The sequence below is a fragment of the Martes martes genome (assembly GCF_963455335.1).
Source record: "Martes martes genome assembly, chromosome: 9".
NCBI lineage: Eukaryota > Metazoa > Chordata > Mammalia > Carnivora > Mustelidae > Martes > Martes martes.
The window spans coordinates 73,393,816-73,413,222 of NC_137896.1; the positions used below are offsets into that span (position 1 = coordinate 73,393,816).

General features: G+C 42.1%; 1 pseudogene across 1 annotated transcript; it reads right to left on the bottom strand.

Annotated features, from left to right (window-relative positions):
- Positions 1-5,784: 5,784 nt before the first annotated feature.
- On the bottom strand, positions 5,785-8,860 carry LOC308349099 (forkhead box protein H1-like; annotated as a pseudogene). The gene is made up of 2 exons: positions 8,800-8,860; positions 5,785-6,691 (listed from the first exon to the last, which is right to left on the bottom strand). The product of its transcript is annotated as a forkhead box protein H1-like (transcript).
- Between the last annotated feature and the right edge of the window lie 10,547 nt (positions 8,861-19,407).

Here is a 19,407-nt window from a genome sequence, read left to right on the forward strand (position 1 = left end):
TATTATGACAATATTCTGTGAAACAATCTGTCAGCGATTTCCAAAATAAAATTTGCGATTCTTAGAGCTCCAGCCAGCCAGACTTCTTGGTGGGGATTCAGTGAGGACAGGGCTGCACTGGGTGGGAGATTTTTAAATAGCTCAAAGGCCAAAGCACACTGGAGGGTGTCAGGCATCATTCTGACATTTCAGTTGGATATAAATTGAGAGATGAATCTTTATCAAAATGAAAAGTGTACACAATGATGGTCTCCTAAGAGGAAACCTAGGGTAAACACCATGTGTCATTGAGAAGGTAATTTCTTACATGTGTTTCAGCTACCTATTGCTGTGTAAAAAGCCATCCCCAAACACAGTAGCTAAACAATAACCTGTTACTTCTCATGATTCTGTGGGTTGACGCCTCCCGATTGGAAGGAACTTCTGCCCCATGTTGTGTGGCCAAGGATGCTTTCGCTGTTGTATTCCGTCAACAGCTTGGTTGGAACGGGAACGTCCAAATGGTTTCCCTCCACTTGTGAACTTTCAGGGGTCTAGCTCTAAGATAAAGCATTCCAGGAGGACAACCACCGGCCCCCAAGTGCAAGTACTTCTTAAACTTCTACTTGCCTGGCACTTGCTAATGTCCCATTGGCCAAAGCCAATCACAAGACCAAGGCCAGAGTCTAGGACTTGAATACACAAAGGCACGAATACCAGGAAATGTTTCACTGGGGACACCAAAGAGACTGTCACACCATGTTTTTCTCTAATATTTTGTTAGAGAGGATGGGCTTATTTCCTTCTGATAAAGTCACAAATAGGAATTAAGTGAAACATGGAAATAGTACCAGAGATCATACAAATGAAGTTTCTCTGACTTTAAAAAACATCTCTCAAAAATCTTAGAATGCAGCCAAATAATGTTGATTACAAATTAAAATGTGTAAACCGCAGTTTAATTTTTAGAAAGTGTTTATTTATCTAGCTAATGGGAAACAAGCTTTACCTATCCGTGTGTCCTTTTGACTCTTCTGGCCCAGGGTTCTTAAGAGGATCTCTGTCTGTGGCTCCATATTTCTCCACAAGTTCTGCCATCAGGCTGAAGCAGGGAGACATGAATGTGGATGGACGATGAAGTGCCAATGGTCATCGCTACCAAAGGGCTTGAGTCTCACTGATAGTAAGTAGAAAAACAATGAGAAATGTTTCTATCAAAAGCAAAGCATTCAAATTTAAAAGACAATGCTGGGTAGAGGATACACAATTAATCAGTTGAGGAATGCTAGCAAGACAATTGGGATTTTGTAGATAAATTGATCTGTTTAGAAGGAAAAACAAAACAGATCAACCATATCAACAGACCAGCGGAATCTTGACCATCTGAGAGCAGACATATTGGCTGTTAATATGGAAAATTATTTTGACAATTAAAAAAATTAATTGCAGTGGAAAGGATGAATGTTGAAAGAACTGCTTAAGCCCTGAGAAAACTAGCAATATCAAGAAGGAAAGGCAAAAAGAGGATAACTCTAAAATAAAGCCAAGCATCTCTTGTAAATATGAGTAGATTAAACTTATTCATGAAGGTTGTAGAATTGGGCAAATGATACTTATTTTTATTCTCTCTTTTTTTCTAGTAATTATAGAGTAAATGCTAGACTAGAAACATAGATTGGGTATGCAAAAATCTACTTAAAAGAAGAAATGGGTTGGTAAAAATGTGGCTTTCTGCATAAATTTACTTTATGTAATTTTTTGTTACGGCAAAAACTAGAAAGCTTCTAAATGGCAATTGAATGGAATGGAGTGATTCATTGATCAAATTATTTGACTGCTTCAAAATGAAAAACTGAACATTTTGATATTTTAAGCAATGAGCCAGATATTCAAATTATACTGTTTAGCCCCAGAGTGTTTCCTTCCTTATCTGGGATTGGCAAATACTAAGAACCATGCTTCTTCCTAAAATGCAGTGAAAAAAATGTTTTGATGAGTCTTTGTAGGTGGTGTAGGGGTGGCTATGATGGTGGTTTGGTGGTGACTGCTGCTTTATTAAATACGTAGTATGTGCCGGGTACTGTGCTCAGTGCTTCACATGCTTATTCTCAGTTACTCATCATCCCCATTTTACAGATGAGGAAATTGAGACACAGAGCAATGTTAAATCACTTGAGAGTCACATGTTTAGTAAAGGGTGGAGGTAAGATTTGAACCAGGCAGTTTGGCTCTAACATTCCACTGATTTCAGAGCTCTATTAAGGGCTGAGTAAATGAACCTGGGAGTTACCATAGCAACCAAAGAAAGGCATGTGAAGAGTTGTTGACATACCGATCTCATACAATTTGTGATTCCAATTTTCTTCTTTCTACTCCCATCCTTTTTTCCCTGGTGCTACTTTTACAAAGCAGTCTATCCAAGTAATGTACCCTTTAACCCAATAGGATATTTAAAAAATACAGTTCTGTAGATATCATTTATTTGCACTTTTTTTCCTTGTAGATTTGGTAAGGAAATAAATTCTGAATTTTCCATTTAATTTAAACAGCCCAGAGTTGGTATCTTAGGCTACAAGCTAGAGCCCTATTTTAAAGACGTGGTCCTTTGTCGCCATCTGGAGGAAGAGTTGTAAAAATCGCCTTTATTTTGGGAGGTCCATCTTTAGCACCTGCATGATTCAACCACAGATTATGATGGATTATGTACAAAGAGATAAAAGCAGAATTCAAAAACAAATTTTGTAGGGCACTTTGTGGCATCCCAGTACTTCAAGAAGATCTAAAAACTACACTATAGTTTAGAGAAAGATGACTTATAAAAAGTCGATTCTAACATTTTAAAGGACAATTTGTGGTTTTCATCAAGTTCTTTTTTTTCTTTTTAAGATTTATTTATTTATTTATTTGACAGAGATCACAAGTAGGCAGAGAGGCAGGCAGAGAGAGAGGAGGAAGCAGGCTCCCTGCCGAGCAGAGAGCCCAATTTGAGGCTCAATCCCAGGACCCTGAGATCATGACCTGAGCTGAAGGCAGAGGCTTTTATCCACTGAGCCACCCAGACGCCCCTTTCATCAAGTTCTAATGTATTGAACTATCTTTTCATAAAATGCACCTGTAAGCACAGTCTTTGCTTTCGAAAGGTTTGTGTTCAAGGAGGAGAAGACAAACTGCATCTCTTTCCAAGGTTATTTCTGTTGGCATGGTGCCCCCTCTGCTTCTTTAGAACACACTTAGCTCTTTGCTGGCAGGCTCACTATATCCCTAGCAACCAGCAAGGTTTCTGGCCTGTCATGGGTACTCAGTAAGCACTTGTCAAGTGAATGTTTTCCTTCTTGTGTTCCCTAATCCACCTTCGCTATGTAACTGTGCAGACAACCTAGAATACACTAAAAATCTTGGTCAGGCCCAGCCTGCTTGTTTTATCAGCAAACAAAATGCAATTTCTCCAAGGCAAGTCAGCCTCCAGGATTAAAAGAGTAAATGCCCCTTGAGTTTCACAAGGCCTAAAATTCCATTATGAGCAACCACCTTTTTGAGTATTACCCTTTAAGAATCTTTTTAAAATGTTCACATTTTAAGGAAAATTAACATCTTTTAAAATTAGATTTTTAAAAATTTATTTGAGAGAGAGAGCGAATGAGAGAGAGAGAGAGCATGAGAAGGGGAAGGGTCAGAGGGAGAAGCAGATTCCTTGCTGAGCAGGGAGCCCAATGCAGGATTCGATCCCAGAACTCCAGAATCATGACCTGAGCCAAAGGCAGTTGTTTAACCAACTGAGTCACCCAGGCACCCCAAGAAAATTAACATCTTGAGTACTATTAACTCTAATTTTGTCTGGATGAAAGGCAGCCTTAACCCCTGGGTACTACAAGAAATTGTGAAAGGCAATTGGTTGAGGTATGGGAAGAAAATATTAGAATATCTATTTATGGCATCTTCAAAATGTCTTTGTTTTGTATGCTTCGTAAGGTATATGATTTACAAATACAGTAGTATATGTGTATAATTTATCTTCCTATGTTTCCACATATGTTGGTGTACTAACTCAAAAATTTTTAGCAAGGGGCACCTGGGTGGTTCAGTGGGTTATTAAGCCTTTGCCTTGGGCTCAGGTCATGATCTCAGGGTCTTGGGATGGAGCCCCGAGTAGGGCTCTCTGCTCAGCAGGGAGCCTGCTTCCTCCTCTCTCTCCTCCTGCTTCTCTGCCTACTCTGATCTCCCGCTCTGTCAAATAAATAAATAAAATCTTAAAAGAAAAAAAAAAAGACTCTCTAAAAGAAAAAAAATTTTTCAGCAATTAAGTTTCAAGGCCACTGGCAAAGACATGACTTTGGAGTCAGGCCTCAGTATGAAGTTTGGCTCTGTCGTTTCCAGGCTGTGAGAACTTGGGTAGATTCTTTAACCTCTTGAAGACTTTATTTCCTCTCCCACAAAATAGGGACAATAATATTGCTATTGCAAGTTTGTGGTGAAAATTCAAAGAGTTGTCTATTGAGTGTTCTGTCCTGGGCCTAGAAAATTTTAACAGTTCAATAAATACAGCCAGCTGCATGGCCTGTGACCTGTGCAGTCACACAGGATCCCATGCCCAGAGGGGTGTGAGTTTGGTTTAACATTCTGCTGTCACTCTCTAGAAATTCTTCACTTTTTAAAAAAAGATTTTATTTATTTATTTGAGGAAGGGAGAGTTCATGAGCATGGGAGTGGGGGAGGGACAGAGAGAGAGGGAAAGCAGACTCCTCTTGAGCAGGGAGCCCTCCAGCCAGGACCCCAAGATCATGACCTGAGCCTAAGGTAGGTGCTTAACCAACTGAGTCACCCAGGTGCCCCAAAATTCTTCACAGTTTTGGACCAGCGGCCTTGCATTTTCATTTTGTCCTGTATCATGCAAATTATGTAACTGGTCTTGGTAAAGGGTGCTTCTCATTGATGGTCCAGCCAAATTTGCCATCCAGGTTTTCTTTGTTCAGTTAAAAAGGTTCATACTCTGGTTCACATCACTATTTAAGCCTCTTTGAGCCCCCAAAATACTTTCTTATTTTTTTCCTTCTTTTTGAGATGTAATTCACAAAGCATTAAACTTAACATTTAAGAGTATACAGTTCCATTAAGTTTATCCCCCCGGTTTTACTGAGATATAATTGGCAACATGATTTTAAGTACACTTTCAAATTTGACCCAGTCTTTTTATTTTTTAAAATTTTAAATAATAATAATAATAATAATTTTTTATTATCTACTCCTTTACTGTTATCTTCCCCACTACCACCACCCAAACCAAGCAGGGTCTTGATTTTCTTTCCCCAGAAGGGTGCTACCTCATTCCCAGGCACATGAGGGAGGACAGGACTTCAGGCTGGAGCCATCATTAGGTTCTCCCTCCCCAAGACCAAAGCCAGGGAGGTGAAGTGACACTTGGTGATGGATGGATGGAAGGAAGGATAGATGGACAGAGACAGTGGGATCAGGAAGAGGCTACTGCAAGCAAAGTCCTCACTCTTTCCAGTCTTGCCTCTGGGGGTAGGAGAGGCATGACTGACCATCAGGGCCAGGGTGCTGCCTGGGCTGATCCCAACCCTTTGTGGGGAAGTCCAATAAACACAGTGGATTCTCCGCACACAGGGGCCTGGTGTTTCAAGGCTGCTGTGGCCACAGATACCTCTTGGTCTTCTTGGCCTTGGTTCCCCAAAAGCCAGTGGTGGCAGGAAGAGGTAGGAGAGGAAAGCAGCCCCTGCTCTGGGAGCCTCACAGACTGTAGAGGAGAGCAGCCAGGCTGGGGTAGAGGCAGCTGGATCCTGGGAATGGCTAACCACAGATGCTCTGGTTGGGTAGCACCCCCTGGAAGAGCATCTAGATCCCAGAGCAACCCCCCCATGCCCGGGGGGAGGGGACATGAGTTTCAGGGGCCACCCTCCAGTAGGCTGTGCTGGCTGAAGTTGGGCACTGGGGACAGGATGTAGGTGGTAGTGGAGCCAGGGGCATTACCAATTGGGAGGGTGGACTGGCAGGTAGGAGGTGGGTACTGCCTCCAAAGTGAGGCTCTGTGACTCCCACTGGATAGTCCCCCAGGGTCTGCAGTGTCCTGGAGTAAGTGGAGGGGCCAGGCTCTGTGCTCAGGGGAGAGGGATGAGAGCCTGCTGGTGCTCCCTGGAAAATCTCCCCCTCTGCTTTCCTGGGCCCGGGAAGAGGGTAGAGGGGCCACAGAGGCGTCTCAGAGGGCACTGCTGGAGTGGGCATCACCTTCTCCCCACTGTGCCCAGCGCCTGCCAGACCTGGGCTGCTCCGTGGCGCCCCCTCCCTGGGGTCCCCTAGCAAACACTTAATTCTGAAGCTGTCAGTGGGCGTGGGCTGGGGACCGGAGGGCCGCTGGGCCCAACCATGCAGCGTGGAGGGGCCAGGTCCTGGGCGAAAATTCCCCGCATGCCCCTGCTCTGCCAGCGCCACCACAGGGCCTCAGCCTGTGCTGCGGCCTCAACGTCTCCACTGGGATCAGGCTTGCATCCACGCCCAGAGGCTGCCCTTGGCCTGGGGCTCTGTGGGATCTTTAGGTATCTTGCAGAGAAGCATGCGTTGGAGGAGAGATTGTGGCAGATGGAACCCTTCAGGCCCTCTTCCCGCCACCCCCCCCCCCCCCCCCCCCCCCCCCGCCGCAGAAGGGGAACAAGTCCTGGACCTGACGCTTCAGGTGCTTCAGGCTGGGCTGGGCTGCTGCCTGGATCACCAAAGCCATCATCATGACCAAGTATTTGCGGGGGTGGGTGGGGGGTGCTTGTCAGGCTGCAGGTATCTCTTCCTCCTCCTCGTGGGGGCCGGGAGGACGACTCTCACCCAGGAAGGACCAGGTGTGGGTTGCTACAGGCCGCACGCAGAGAAGGCAAGCCACATGGGAGGGCTTGGGACGGCCTGGAGGGCCGGGAGGGTGCAAGGCAGTGGAGCAGTGTGGTGAGGCGGGGCTCGGGGCCTGAGCTAACCCAGTCTTTTTAAAGAGCACTAGATTGGGAGTGAATAGCTCCATTCTACCCTGTTTTCACCGCTCTTTGAAGTAGGATCTCAATAAAAGATGTGGAGCTAAACTGTATGACTACCCTGAAATAGGTATTGCCAAGAACAAACGAATGCTATTAAATGGCCATAACGTTTTAGAGGGGGAAGGCGTCCTATGGGTGGTTGAGTCTAGCCCCATCATTTCACAGTGGAGCACACCAAGACCTGGAGAAGGAGCGCCTTGTGCAGAAAGTGACTAGAGCAGGCCCTCAGGTCATGTTTCAGTCCACGTGCTCCTGGCTAGGTCATTTGGTCACTCTGTCATTTCCTGTTCATATTGTTCACCTTTCGTCTGAGGAATGAAACATCCTAGCTAATATGGAAGATTAGGTTGGTATTTGTGGGACCAAGCAGAGAAATCAATATAGTTTTTAATTTGCATTTCTCTTATTTTGAGCATTTCTTTTTTCACATGATTAAGGGCCATTTTTATTTCTTATATTAACTGCCTATTCACATTTTGCCATGGAGTTAGTGGTCTCATTTTTCTCAAAAGAAACTCATATATTAGAGATAATTACTCTTTCTCTGCAATATTGATTACAAATATTTTTCCCAGTTAATAAATGTTCTTCTCACGTTTGTTATGATATTCTCTGCCCTGCGAAAAGTCTTATTTTTGTAATTGCATGTATCAATTTTTGCAATTTTTTTGCATCATGATAAGAGATGTTTCTCCAGGTAGTGGATGAATTAACTCATGTTTTTGATCAATATTTTTTTTTACATTTATATGTGTATATATATATATATGTATATATATATATAGACACACACACATATATATATATTTACATTTATATTTTTGATCCATTTTGAAATTTATGCCTGTGTGAGGTGTAAGGAATGGATCAAATTCTATATTCTTCAGAACATGTTTTAAAATTCAGGACTTTATAAAATTAGCAAAGGAATCTGTTCAGCATGTATGAACCCACATTCTCTGCTATAATCAAAGTAGATAGTGCAGGACAACAGTAGGCTTCTGTTCCACTCCCAGCTCATCCTTATGGAGGAACCAATGCTAACGCCAAGCCCGGAGGCCAGGAGAATAATCAGTGCTCTTCTCTACTCGGGTCTCGCTTCCTCTTCTCAAATCTGCTGATCACCCTCTTGTCTTATGGCCATTTACCCTGGGTGGCTGTGTGCTGGGGGTGTGGATTCTTTTTTGTACAGGATTTCCCTGGAAGTTATTCTTCGCAGGTGCAAGTTGCTGCTGCTGGGTTCATGCTTAGTATGGAATTTCTGGCAGTTGATCTTTGCAAAGGGCTTTACTTACCTCCTGGTTGTACTTGCTAACCTGAAAAGTAGTTTTGCTTCTCTGTTCGGGCCTTTAGAAATCTCTATCCTGAGTATTTGTACATCAGCGTTCTCTTGGCAGGCTGTGTGTATTGTCTTTGGTCAGTGGAGGAAAGGAAAGATTTTATTTTGCTAGAAGTGAGAAGGGTCACTTACAATAACAACAACAATAATAATAATTAAAATGTACTGAATGCTTACAATGGGCAAGGCACCAGGTTTACCACCCAACACTTATCAGGGCAAGGCAAGAATACTTACTATAGGGGTCCATTCCATATGTCTACACACTTAAAAGTTAGATATCGAGCAAGATATCAAATATGTTCTTTCCTCTTGTCAAATGTGCCTTCATAACAACCTGGAAGGACAGATTCAAATGCAGAATTCTTAGAATCCCTTGAGTTCCATGCCAGAATGTGGCAGCGTGAGGAGAAATGGGCCTCTGCCTCTAGGCTGCCTCTCTTCTCATCCTACCTCTTACTTTGTCCATGAGGAGCCTTGCACACAAGTCCATGCATCCCAGCTTCAGGTACATGCTCTCCCACCCCACAAATAGCTGTCCCTTCAGGTCAGCCTCTGATCGGGAGAGTACCCTCCAGCAGAGCAGTCCAGAAGTTAGCCCTGTAAGTGGGCGCAGGACCATTTAAGTAGGTAATTCCAGTGTCCTGGATACCTGGAGTCTGGCCCTACAAGAGGTGGGGGAGGTGATGGGTTCTAGGTAGGCATGTCTTCATAGCCCTGCAAAATCTTTGCTCCATAAGGAAAAGGAGAGTCCATATAGGGCTTCATGTCCTTAGATGTATTTAACTCATTCAATCCTCAATCCTATGAGGTAGGTACTACTATGTTCCTTTTACCAATGAGGAAACAGAAACTTAGATTAGGTAAACTGCCCAAGGCCAAAAGAGTACTAAATGCAAAGTAGGAATTACAGTTTGGGCAAACCTTATCTTCTGAACTGAAAGGATTTCCCCATCACACTATTCCCTGATACTTTCTGTGTTAACATTAATTTCTCCCCACAGCAGTACTGTGGAGTTATCTGTATGACTGTACAAGCACTCAATAAAGTTGTTAGGGATCTTCATTTTTGACCATCACCTGAGCCTCCTTTACTCGTAAAATTAAGGTATCTCTAAGATATTTTCCAGCTCAAGAATCCTATGATTCTTAGGTAGACATGATTACAGTTTCCCCTTCAGTAAGCTTGAACAGTGTTCCAGGAAGTGTACCTGAAGGTAGCACAAAACTGCTGCTACTACTACTAACTAGTTAGTGATAATAAGTATTAAATTATCATTATGGGATCCTACCCACCATTGAGATTGCCACACATCTTTAAAGTTTTGAAACACAAATTGACATCTTAAGGATCCTCTCATTGTTCTTACTAAGAAATGCTGCAAAAATTTTAGAGAAGACACATTAATCAGTCTATAGGATCCACTTAGGAAGAATATGTAATGATGTCAGATTCAGTGATCCACATCTAACACCCAGATGTGACCCCCTATTATAACTGACCTAAAACATTTAAAATGTACTAGAATGGGGCACTTGGCCAGCTCAGTTGGTTAAAGTGTCTACCTTGGCCCAGATTGTGATCTCAGGGCCTGGAATTGAGTCCCTTATGGGGCTTCCTGCTCAGCGGGGAGCCTGCTTCTCCCTCTTCCTCTGCCTTTCCTTACTACTCATGGTCTCATTTTCTCTCAAATAAATAAAATCTTTAAAAAAATGTACTGAAAGTATAGCATATGTTATTAGTTATATGACTAATTTTTCATATGTTTTCTTTGAGATTAGAAATCTCATGCAGGAGTTTCCATGGGCCTTTATTAGAAAGGAACACTATAGCTGAATTATTACCAGGAGTAGAAAAGAATTATACCAGGGCCCATGCTTAGACTAACAAAATCAAATGTGTGCTGAAGTTGTAGATGTCTGTACATTGCAGATTGGTCTGCAGTTCAATTAGACTGTAAATTAGACTTTATATAGAATCATAGGTAATTATATTTGAAAGATAGACTCTGGATATCTGGGAATGCTTTTTAGAATAGGTCCTTTTCAAACATGGATTAAAGAGGCCTTTTCTTACTTGTCTGATCTAGTTCTTTCATGTTATCTTTATTGAATAGAGAATAAAAAGAAACTCTACCTTCAGTGAAAAATCATGGAAACTTTTTATTGATTTGATCTTAGACTATAGTGTCTATCTATTAGAGTTCACCAGAGCTTCCCTCTTTATCCTTTGTTAAAAACCTTTGAAAAGAGGTGGGGAAAAAAACTTGGAAAGTTATTTTCTCACAAATGACTGATAATTGCCCATTTCCTTTAGCCCCAGAATTTTGTACCTTCTAATATGACATATAGTTTACCCAAAATGTTTAATATTCCTATAAAAACATTAAACATAGGATAGGTTCTGGATGATAGATTGAAAGTATGAACTTTAATTTAAAAATCAATCTTTTCTTCTATGAATCATAATTTCTTCTCTAAAAATGAATGACATTTAAGGAATTGCATGGAAATAATTATTATGTATAATATATAGGAAATCAACCTGCAACAACCAAATAAAATAAGTTAAACACTGATTTTATTTTTATTAGCCCTATTGAAATTCACACACTATAAAATCATCCATTTAAAGTGTACAATTCAATGGTTTTTAGTATATTCAGAGTTGTGCAATCATCATCACAATATAATTTTAGAACATTTTTATCATCCACCTAAAAAGCCCATACTCAGTAGTAGTCACACACATTTCCCTCATCTACCCATTCTCTGCTCTAGAAAGCCACTAATCTGTGCTCACTTCAGCAGCACAGATATTGGAAAGCCACTAATCTACTTTCTGTTTATATAAATTTGCCTCTTCTGAACATTCCAGCTGTAAATGGTACATACATTATGTGGTCTTTTGTGATTGGCTTCTTTCATCTAGAATATTTTTTTAAAGATTTATTTATTTATTTCAGAGAGTGAGAGAGTGTATGTATGTCGGGGGAGGTGGAGGGGGAGAAGAAGAGGGAGAGAGAGAGAATTGCAAGCAGACTTCTTGCTGAGCACAGAGCCTGGTGTGGGGCTCAATTCCATGACTCTGAGATCATGACCTGAGCTGAAATCAAGAGTTAGATGCTTGACTGACTGAGCCACCCAGGTATCCCTTGTCTAGAATATTTTTAAGGTTCCATGTTGTAGCTTGTATCAGTACTTCATTCCTTTTCATTGAGGAATAATATTCCATTATATGGTTACACATGTTTTATTTATTCATTCATCAATTGATGAACAGTCGGATTATTTCCACTTTTTGGCTATTTTGGGTAATCCTGCTATGAACATTCATGTATAAGTTTTTGTGTGAATGGATATTATGTCTCTTGGTATATATCTATAAGTGGAATTGCTAGGTCACATGGCAACTCCATGTTTAACTTTTTTGAGGAACTGCTAGATTGTTTTCTAACGCAGCTGCACCATTTTACATCCTCACTAGCAATGTATGAGGGTTCCAATTTCTTCACATCCTCTCTGAAGCTTGCAATTTTCTTTTTGATTATAGTCATTCCTGGGGTATAAAGTGGTACCTCCTTGTGGTTTTGATTTGCAGTTTTGTGGTGGCTCATGATGTTGAGCATCTTTTAATGTTCTATTTTTGAATCTTTTACTTGGTTAAAAATGTGGACTTTAACCCCATTAGTTGATAGCTGGTAAAATATCATTGTCAGTTTTTAGTAGTTCATTGCTAATGAGGTCAAGCTTGCAAAGTCTAGCTCTAAACAAAATGGTGAGCTTTTATAGAGAAAATTGTGGTTAAATAGCTACACTCAAATGTCCTGTGTTCAATGATGACAGGCCCTTGATCTTGTTCACTTAAGTGGGTGTGGGTGGATCAACCAAATGGTATGTCCTAATGACTTCAAATATTATTCCAATAAAAATATAATTTATTATCAACACATATTTTAAGGGCAATGATTTGTTTGACTAAAAAATGGTACATGCTCATTTCAAACATTTTTGAAGCATCAAAAAGATACAAAGAAGAAAGAAATAAATTGTCCTAAATCTCACTTTTCCAGAAACAACCAGTTAGGTTTTGGGGAATTATATCTAAACAGATACAGTTAGATTCAGGGCCAGGCGGTTGAATGGATAGAAATAATTTCATGAGAATGGGATCATATTAGATCAGCTTTTTAAAAATAAAAAGGTATCAACTAATTTTGCTTGAGTTAACAAAAAAAAATACTTAAGTGAAACTGAAGAATGATTAAATTGATTCAAAGCTCATCTCTCATCTTTTTACCATGACTTCTCCAGTTCTGATTATTTGTTAACTACTTGGGTGGCCGAATATCATCATCAGAAAGTTTTTTCAAAAAGTACCCATGAGTGTGATAGCAGAAATATCTGAGAGAGAGAGAGAGAGAGAGAGAGAGCAAGCGAGCAACACGAGCAGGAGCGGGGCAGAGGGAGAGGAGCGAGAGAACCCTCAAGCAGACTCCCCACTGGGTGTGGAACCTGACAAGGGGTTTGATCCCAAGACCCTGAGATCATGATGTGAGCTGAAATCAAGAGTTGGCCACTCAACCAAATGAACCACCAAGTGCCCCCAAACTTCTACCTTTATAAATGACTTATTTGGAGGTTTTTTTTTTTTTAAAGATTTTATTTATTTATTTGACAGAGAGAAAGATCACAAGTAGGCAGAGAGGCAGGCAGAGAGAGAGGGGGAAGCAGGCTCCCTGCTGAGCAGACAGCCCAATGCGGGACTTGATCCCAGGACCCTGAGATCATGACCTGAGCCGAAGTCAGAGGCTTAATCCACTGAGCCACCCAGGTGCCCCTTATTTGGAGTTCTTAAGTCATTTGCTATTAAACTTCATTAGAATTGTCACAAGTGCTAAATAATGCCCTTAACTTCTTTAATATTGAGAATGTCTGTTGCCTTTACACTTACACAATTTAGCTGGGTGTAATTCTGATGTTACACTTTTCCTTCTCTATCAGTATGTAGATACTGTTCCATTTTTTCTTTATTGGAGGTTGTAGGGCAGAAGGCTGAAGCCGGCTTAATTTCCATACCCATCTCCATTTTTGTTTCTGCCTAGATCAAATTTTTTCCCAGTTTTTTATAATATTTCAAACATGCTGAAAAACTTTAAAAATACCTAGATTTGGCAATTGCTAATATTTGCTATATTTGCTTTATTGCTTCTATGCATGGGTGCATATGTGTATTTGTATGTATATAAATAACACATTTCTTCTCGAATCATTTGAAGGTAAGTTGCAAGAAGAACATTTTACTCTTCAATACTTCAACATAGGTTTCCTAAACATAAGATTTTCTAAAAAATAACAGCAAGTCCCTAATATCCTCTAGTGTCCACTTCGTATTTGAATACCTCCAGTTGTTCCTTCTCTCTACGTTGTCTTTTGTAGACTTAAAAACAAAACAAAACAGAAAAACCCCCAAAACTAAAACAAAACAAAACAAAACAGAAAACCAAAACAGGTTTAATCACATTATATTTGGCTAATCTAATAAAGATCTAATCTTTAGATCTAATAAAGATCTAATCACATTATATTTGGCTTTTGTTTGTCTTTAGTCTCTTTTAATCAAGAATAACTCCCCACTTTGTTTTGTATTTTTTGTTGTTTCATTAAATTTACTTTTTAAAATGAGGCTAGACCAGTTGTATTGTATCCTGTTCATCTTCTGGCTTTACCTGTTTCCTTATGGTTTCAATTAACTTGTTTGTTCACCTGTCCCATGTTTTCTGTAAACTGAATTAGATGTTAAGGCTTGATTAGACTTGGGTTAGGTGTTCGGCCAAAAATATTTTGTGCAGCATTTTGTACTGCCTCACAACAGAAGGTGGAAGAGACAGTTTGTTCTGGTATTGGTAATACTAATTTTTTAAAAGATTTTATTTTTAACTAGCTTCTCTACCCAATGTGGGGCTCAAACCCACAACCCTGAGATTAAGAGTTGCATGCTCCACCGATTGAACCAGTCAGGCACCCTGGCAATACGAAATTTGACAATTTGATTGAGATGATGACCTCTAGATCTCTCCATTTAAACATAGATAATCTGTGGGAGTGATTCTTTAGCATTAGCCTTTCATCTAATCATTTTCGTATACATTTATGACATTTGTCTGCATCAATTACATCACTGAAAATTTTCTAAATCTATCATTTTTCTTATATTAGCTAGTATTCTTAGGTAAATATCTTTCCTTCATCAACTGAGGATAAACTTCAGTTCCCCCCAAAACACACAATAAATGTTTAAATGTTTTCCTTTAATCACTAATTGGCAGAGATGGTATAATGTCTTTAAGGTTTGCAAATGATTTTGAAGTTTGTTTTTTTTTTTAAAGATTTTATCTGAGAGAAGGAGAGAGAGCACGAGTAGGGGGAGGGAGGAGAAAAGATGGAGGGAGGGACAGAGTGGGGAGAGACTTCCCGCTGAGCAGGGACCCCAATTTGGGACTCAGTCCCAGGACCCTGGGATCATGACCTGAGCTGAAGGGAGATGCTTAATGGACAGAGCCACCCAGGTGTCTGAAGTATTATTCTTGAATTTAAAGAGTTTTGTTAAGATATGCCTCTCTGGAGACTATATTCGATGTCATTTTTTTTTTCTGGTATACACCATACCCCTTTAATCTGCAGATTTGGTTAATATATTTATTTCTGAGTACTTCCTCTGTTTCGTTTGTTGGCTTCTCTAATTTAGGGATACCAATGATCTGTATGCTGGATTGGCTTTGCTTTCTTAAGCATCATCTATTTTAATATCCTGTTTTTTCCCTCTGTATTTCTTGTGATAATTTCCAGAGTTGTTTCCATACTGGTTATTTCATCTCCAGACTTTTTTTTCCCTATTGTTTCAAATCTACTCATTAGATCTGAAACTGTATTTACACTGGATTATTTCTTTAGCTTGGATTTTCTTCTTGGTATCCATCTTTCAGCTCTTGATATTTTGAATTCATATTGTAACTGAATTCTTCTTTGGTAGAGAATCTGCTTCTTTGACATAAACTTTCTTCCAGATGGGGTTCTTCATTATTCTTTTTCACATAATGTAACTTTCTTTGAGGATTTTGGTTTGCTTTGGCTCTGTCCCCTTTTGTTGCTTATTTGATGGGGCAGTTCTTTCCAAATTGTTCTGATACATTGTGTACGAAATCTTGACATCATCCTCACTTTATCTAGGAATGAAATGATCTTAGAGCTGTAGGTTGGTGGCTGTGCATTGTTTTGTCCCTTTTCCTATTGCCTGATATAGATATTGGAAAAGGGTGGAGTAAGGCTTTCGAAAGGGTGAGATCTATTGGGATTCAGTATAGCCTCTGCTACAATACAGGCCTTTGCTCTTTCTTGAGATCCTATGAAATGTCCAGTTCCACAGCCTATTCCATGCAGCCAATGGTGTATCTCAGGCTCCATGTATTTTGGCTTATTCCCTTGGTTCTGCTTGGGGATAATGACCTGGTAATGGCAGGCCTGGTGAAACTTACTCTGCTGATGACTACTGTTTTATTCTCCTTGTCAAGGAAAAAAAAATCAACAACTCCCCATTATTTTAAGGATATAGTGCAAACTTCTAGGTTCAGCTCCATCCACAATCTAACCTTTCAGGCCTATGTCCCCTTTTCATCATACATGAATTCTCTCTTGCACCAATTCTATTCAGTGTCTCTAAATCTTTTTTTTTTTTTCGACATCTATCTTTTTATTCCATAGACCCATGTAGAATGTCCTTTCAATTTATCTTTAATTCTACCTGTACTTCCTGTTCCTCCATGAAGTCTTTCCTGAATTATAACTGGAAAACTCTTCATCTTTTGAATTCCTAGATAAAATTTATTGTCTCCATATATTTCATTGGCACTGTTTCATGGTATGGCCTTTCTTTTCTCTCTCTCTCTCTCTCTCTCTCTCTTTTTTTTTTTTTCCAAAGATTTGACAGAGAGAGACACAGCAAGAGAGGGAACACAAGAACACAAACAGGGGGAGTGGGAGAGGGAGAAGCAGGCTTCCCACCGAGCAGGGAGCCCGATGCGGGGCTTGATCCTAGGGCCCTGAGATCATGACCTGAGGCAAAGGCAGACGCTTAATGACTGAGCCACCCAGGCGCCTCGGTATGGCCTTTCTGATCATTTATATTTTTGGTTATGTCTCAAATCTTTTTCAGGAATTTGCTTTTGTGTTTGGTAGTGCCGTTATCTGCACAGTACCACCTGATATATTTGTAGATTCCTGTTCCCTTAAACACAACAATGAAACCAATTCACATCTTCTTCATCACTGCAGGCAACAACTGCTCATCCAAACCCTGGCACTTCTACTCTTCTGGAGACTTTTCTGCCACTTAAAAGGCTATATTAAAGCTTGAGGTAGTCGAAGAACTAATAAACAATTACATTGAGATCTCGGGAAGGGAAGGACATGCTCCCAATATCATTTGTATCATCCTCTTACAGTCTTTCAGTCACTGAGATTTTGAAATCTCTTCCCACAGGTTAGCTGTGGTCCCAATTTGAAAACGGGCTACTTCCGTTTGCAACGACATGGATGGAACTAGAGGGTATCATGCTAAGCGAAATAAGTCAATCAAAGAAAGACTATCATATGATCTCTGATGAGGCAGGGTAGGGGGGTCATACCAGGTAGGGAGGGAAAATAATGAAACAAGATGGGATTGGGAGTGAAACAAACCATAAGAGACTCAATCTTAGGAAACAAACAGGGTTGCTGGGGGTTGGGGGATAGGGTGAGGGTGGCTGTGTTATGAACGTTGGGGAGGGTATGTGCTATGGTGAGTGCTATGAAATGTGTAAGCCTGATGATTCACAGACCTGTACCCCTGGGGCAAATAATACATTATATGTTAATAAAAAAAAAGAAAAAATTGATTACATCAGAATTCATAATTCAGTTTGGCCAGTTTTAGGAGGAATGCCTCAGGCATCTGACTTTGAAGGCCAAGGCTGGTTGTTTGTGGTGTGAGCACCTCTCCATTTCCAAAATCTGGTTATCCTCAAGTAACTTGGGAGGTAGCTCATGGGAAGGCGGTGGCTTAGGGCAGAGTGAGACCACATCCCCCAGCATTTTTCTTAAAGGTGGCAGCACCGCACTTTGTTAACAGATTAGAATTCATCTGACCAAAATGGAAAATTGAAGTAGAAAACAAACTTGGGCTTTGGTCAGCTAGCTACAGTAACCTTCAGGGACTGGTGCAGAAGAAATTCTCGAGGTGGGCCACACAGATTGTCTCTACTCTAACTCCACTGCTCTTCACAGATACACACGCACGCCGGCCGCTGCCTCAGTCACTTAGGGAAAGCAGGGCGCTGACAAGCGGTCGCCCTTGATGCGCCTTCCTCTGCACAGCGGGAGAACCGCAACAACCGCCGACGCTGGTAACGGTCTCTCCACGGCCCCCCACTGGGTGTGCCGAATTCTGGGACTTGTGGTCCAGCTCCGCGCGCTTCCCGACCCAGCCGGCATTGAAGGGACTACAATTCCCGGGATGCATCGGGGAAGGGGGGGTACCTGGGCGGGGAGAGAGAGGGGGCGGCCCTAGACTCTAGGGCGTCGCGGTTTCCAAGCGCCGTGATCTCGCCTAGTAACCCGCCGCCGCGGTTCCCGCAAGCGGCGCTGTGGCCCCGCCCCCGGAGCCCCGGCTGAAGGAAGAACCTGTCCCCCGCGGCGCCCCAGTGACGAAGCCCATCTTCGGGTGCGGGAGGCGGGGATCGGAGGGCAGCCAAAGGATTTCGCTCCTCAGTGCGAGATCCGGAACGTGCTGGCGGTGCCCGCTCCGAGCAGAGGTTAGAAGCAGAGAGAGCTGGGCTGCTCTGCGGACGAGGCTGGCTCGGGTGTGGGAGGAAGGAGTGTAGGACACCGTCAGAGAGGCAGTGCGTGCGGGTCTGGCTGTCCCTGGGGGCTGGCATCCCTCGGACCTGCGGTGGCCGAAGACCGAGATGTGTGTGCGCACGTTGCGGAGTGGGATGGGGGGGCGTCTCTGTCCCCGTACCCCCCCAACCCCCCGCCGCCGGACTGGTGGCTAACCCTTGAGCCCAGGGGTCCCCGTAGATAGATCAGACCTTCCTGAAGAGGAGTACACGATTTTTACCACTTGTTAATTAATTTCTTTAGTAGCATTAGTAGGAGCTAGGAGCATTAGTAGGTAGCAATTTCCTGCCTCCAATTGCACTAGTGTCTTGTTTCCTCCAATTCAGAAAAAAATCTTCTACGACGTTTGCTGTTGGAGTTGCTGATTTGTGAGAAATGCTAAGTTCTTCATGTTTTTTATTTTTATTTTCCGGCCAAGAGATGGTTCACGGAAGCTATGAATTTTAAATTGGAAGCATCTAAAAAATGACCTTTGCATATTCGCCCTGGCTTAATGGGGAAACAGAAAGTATTCTCTCAAATCGTTATCAGCAACCGCCAGAAGCATTTAGGGCGTATTTAGTATCATTAAGGAGATGGATCTGGGGGGAGCAAGTGGGGCCAGTTGACAAAAACAAACAAACAAAAAACTTGGTTTAGTTTGGGGATCATTTTCTTGGTCTGGTGACTTATACAAGAAATCTGTTTCTTTCTTCCTCTCTCTTGCATCCTGGGTATAGACTGTCAGTTTCGGATCCAACGATGGTGATGGCAAAGCTTACCCGGGTTCTCTGTCAAATCAAAGCTGTCACAGAATAAATCCCATTGCCTGCTGCGAAGCCCCCACGCACTGCAAACTTCAGTGAGCGAACTGGGTAATCGGTGTTTGGATATGCAGATGCCTGATCTAAAAGGCGGGGTGACCCCCCCAAGAACCTCTCCTGGGGGCCGAAGCCCGCAGGTGCAGTGAAGCGCGCGTGCGGGTGCTGGCGCTTGCGAAGACGCCTTGCCCGGGGAGAGGGAGCCCCGGCGCCCGGCGGGGTCTGGCGGCCGAGCACCGGCGTGTTGTCTCCGGTGGCAGTGGTGGCGGATGATGGTGGCGGCGGGCGCACTGGGCTGTGTCTGTGCGTCGCCGCGGAAATCAGCGCC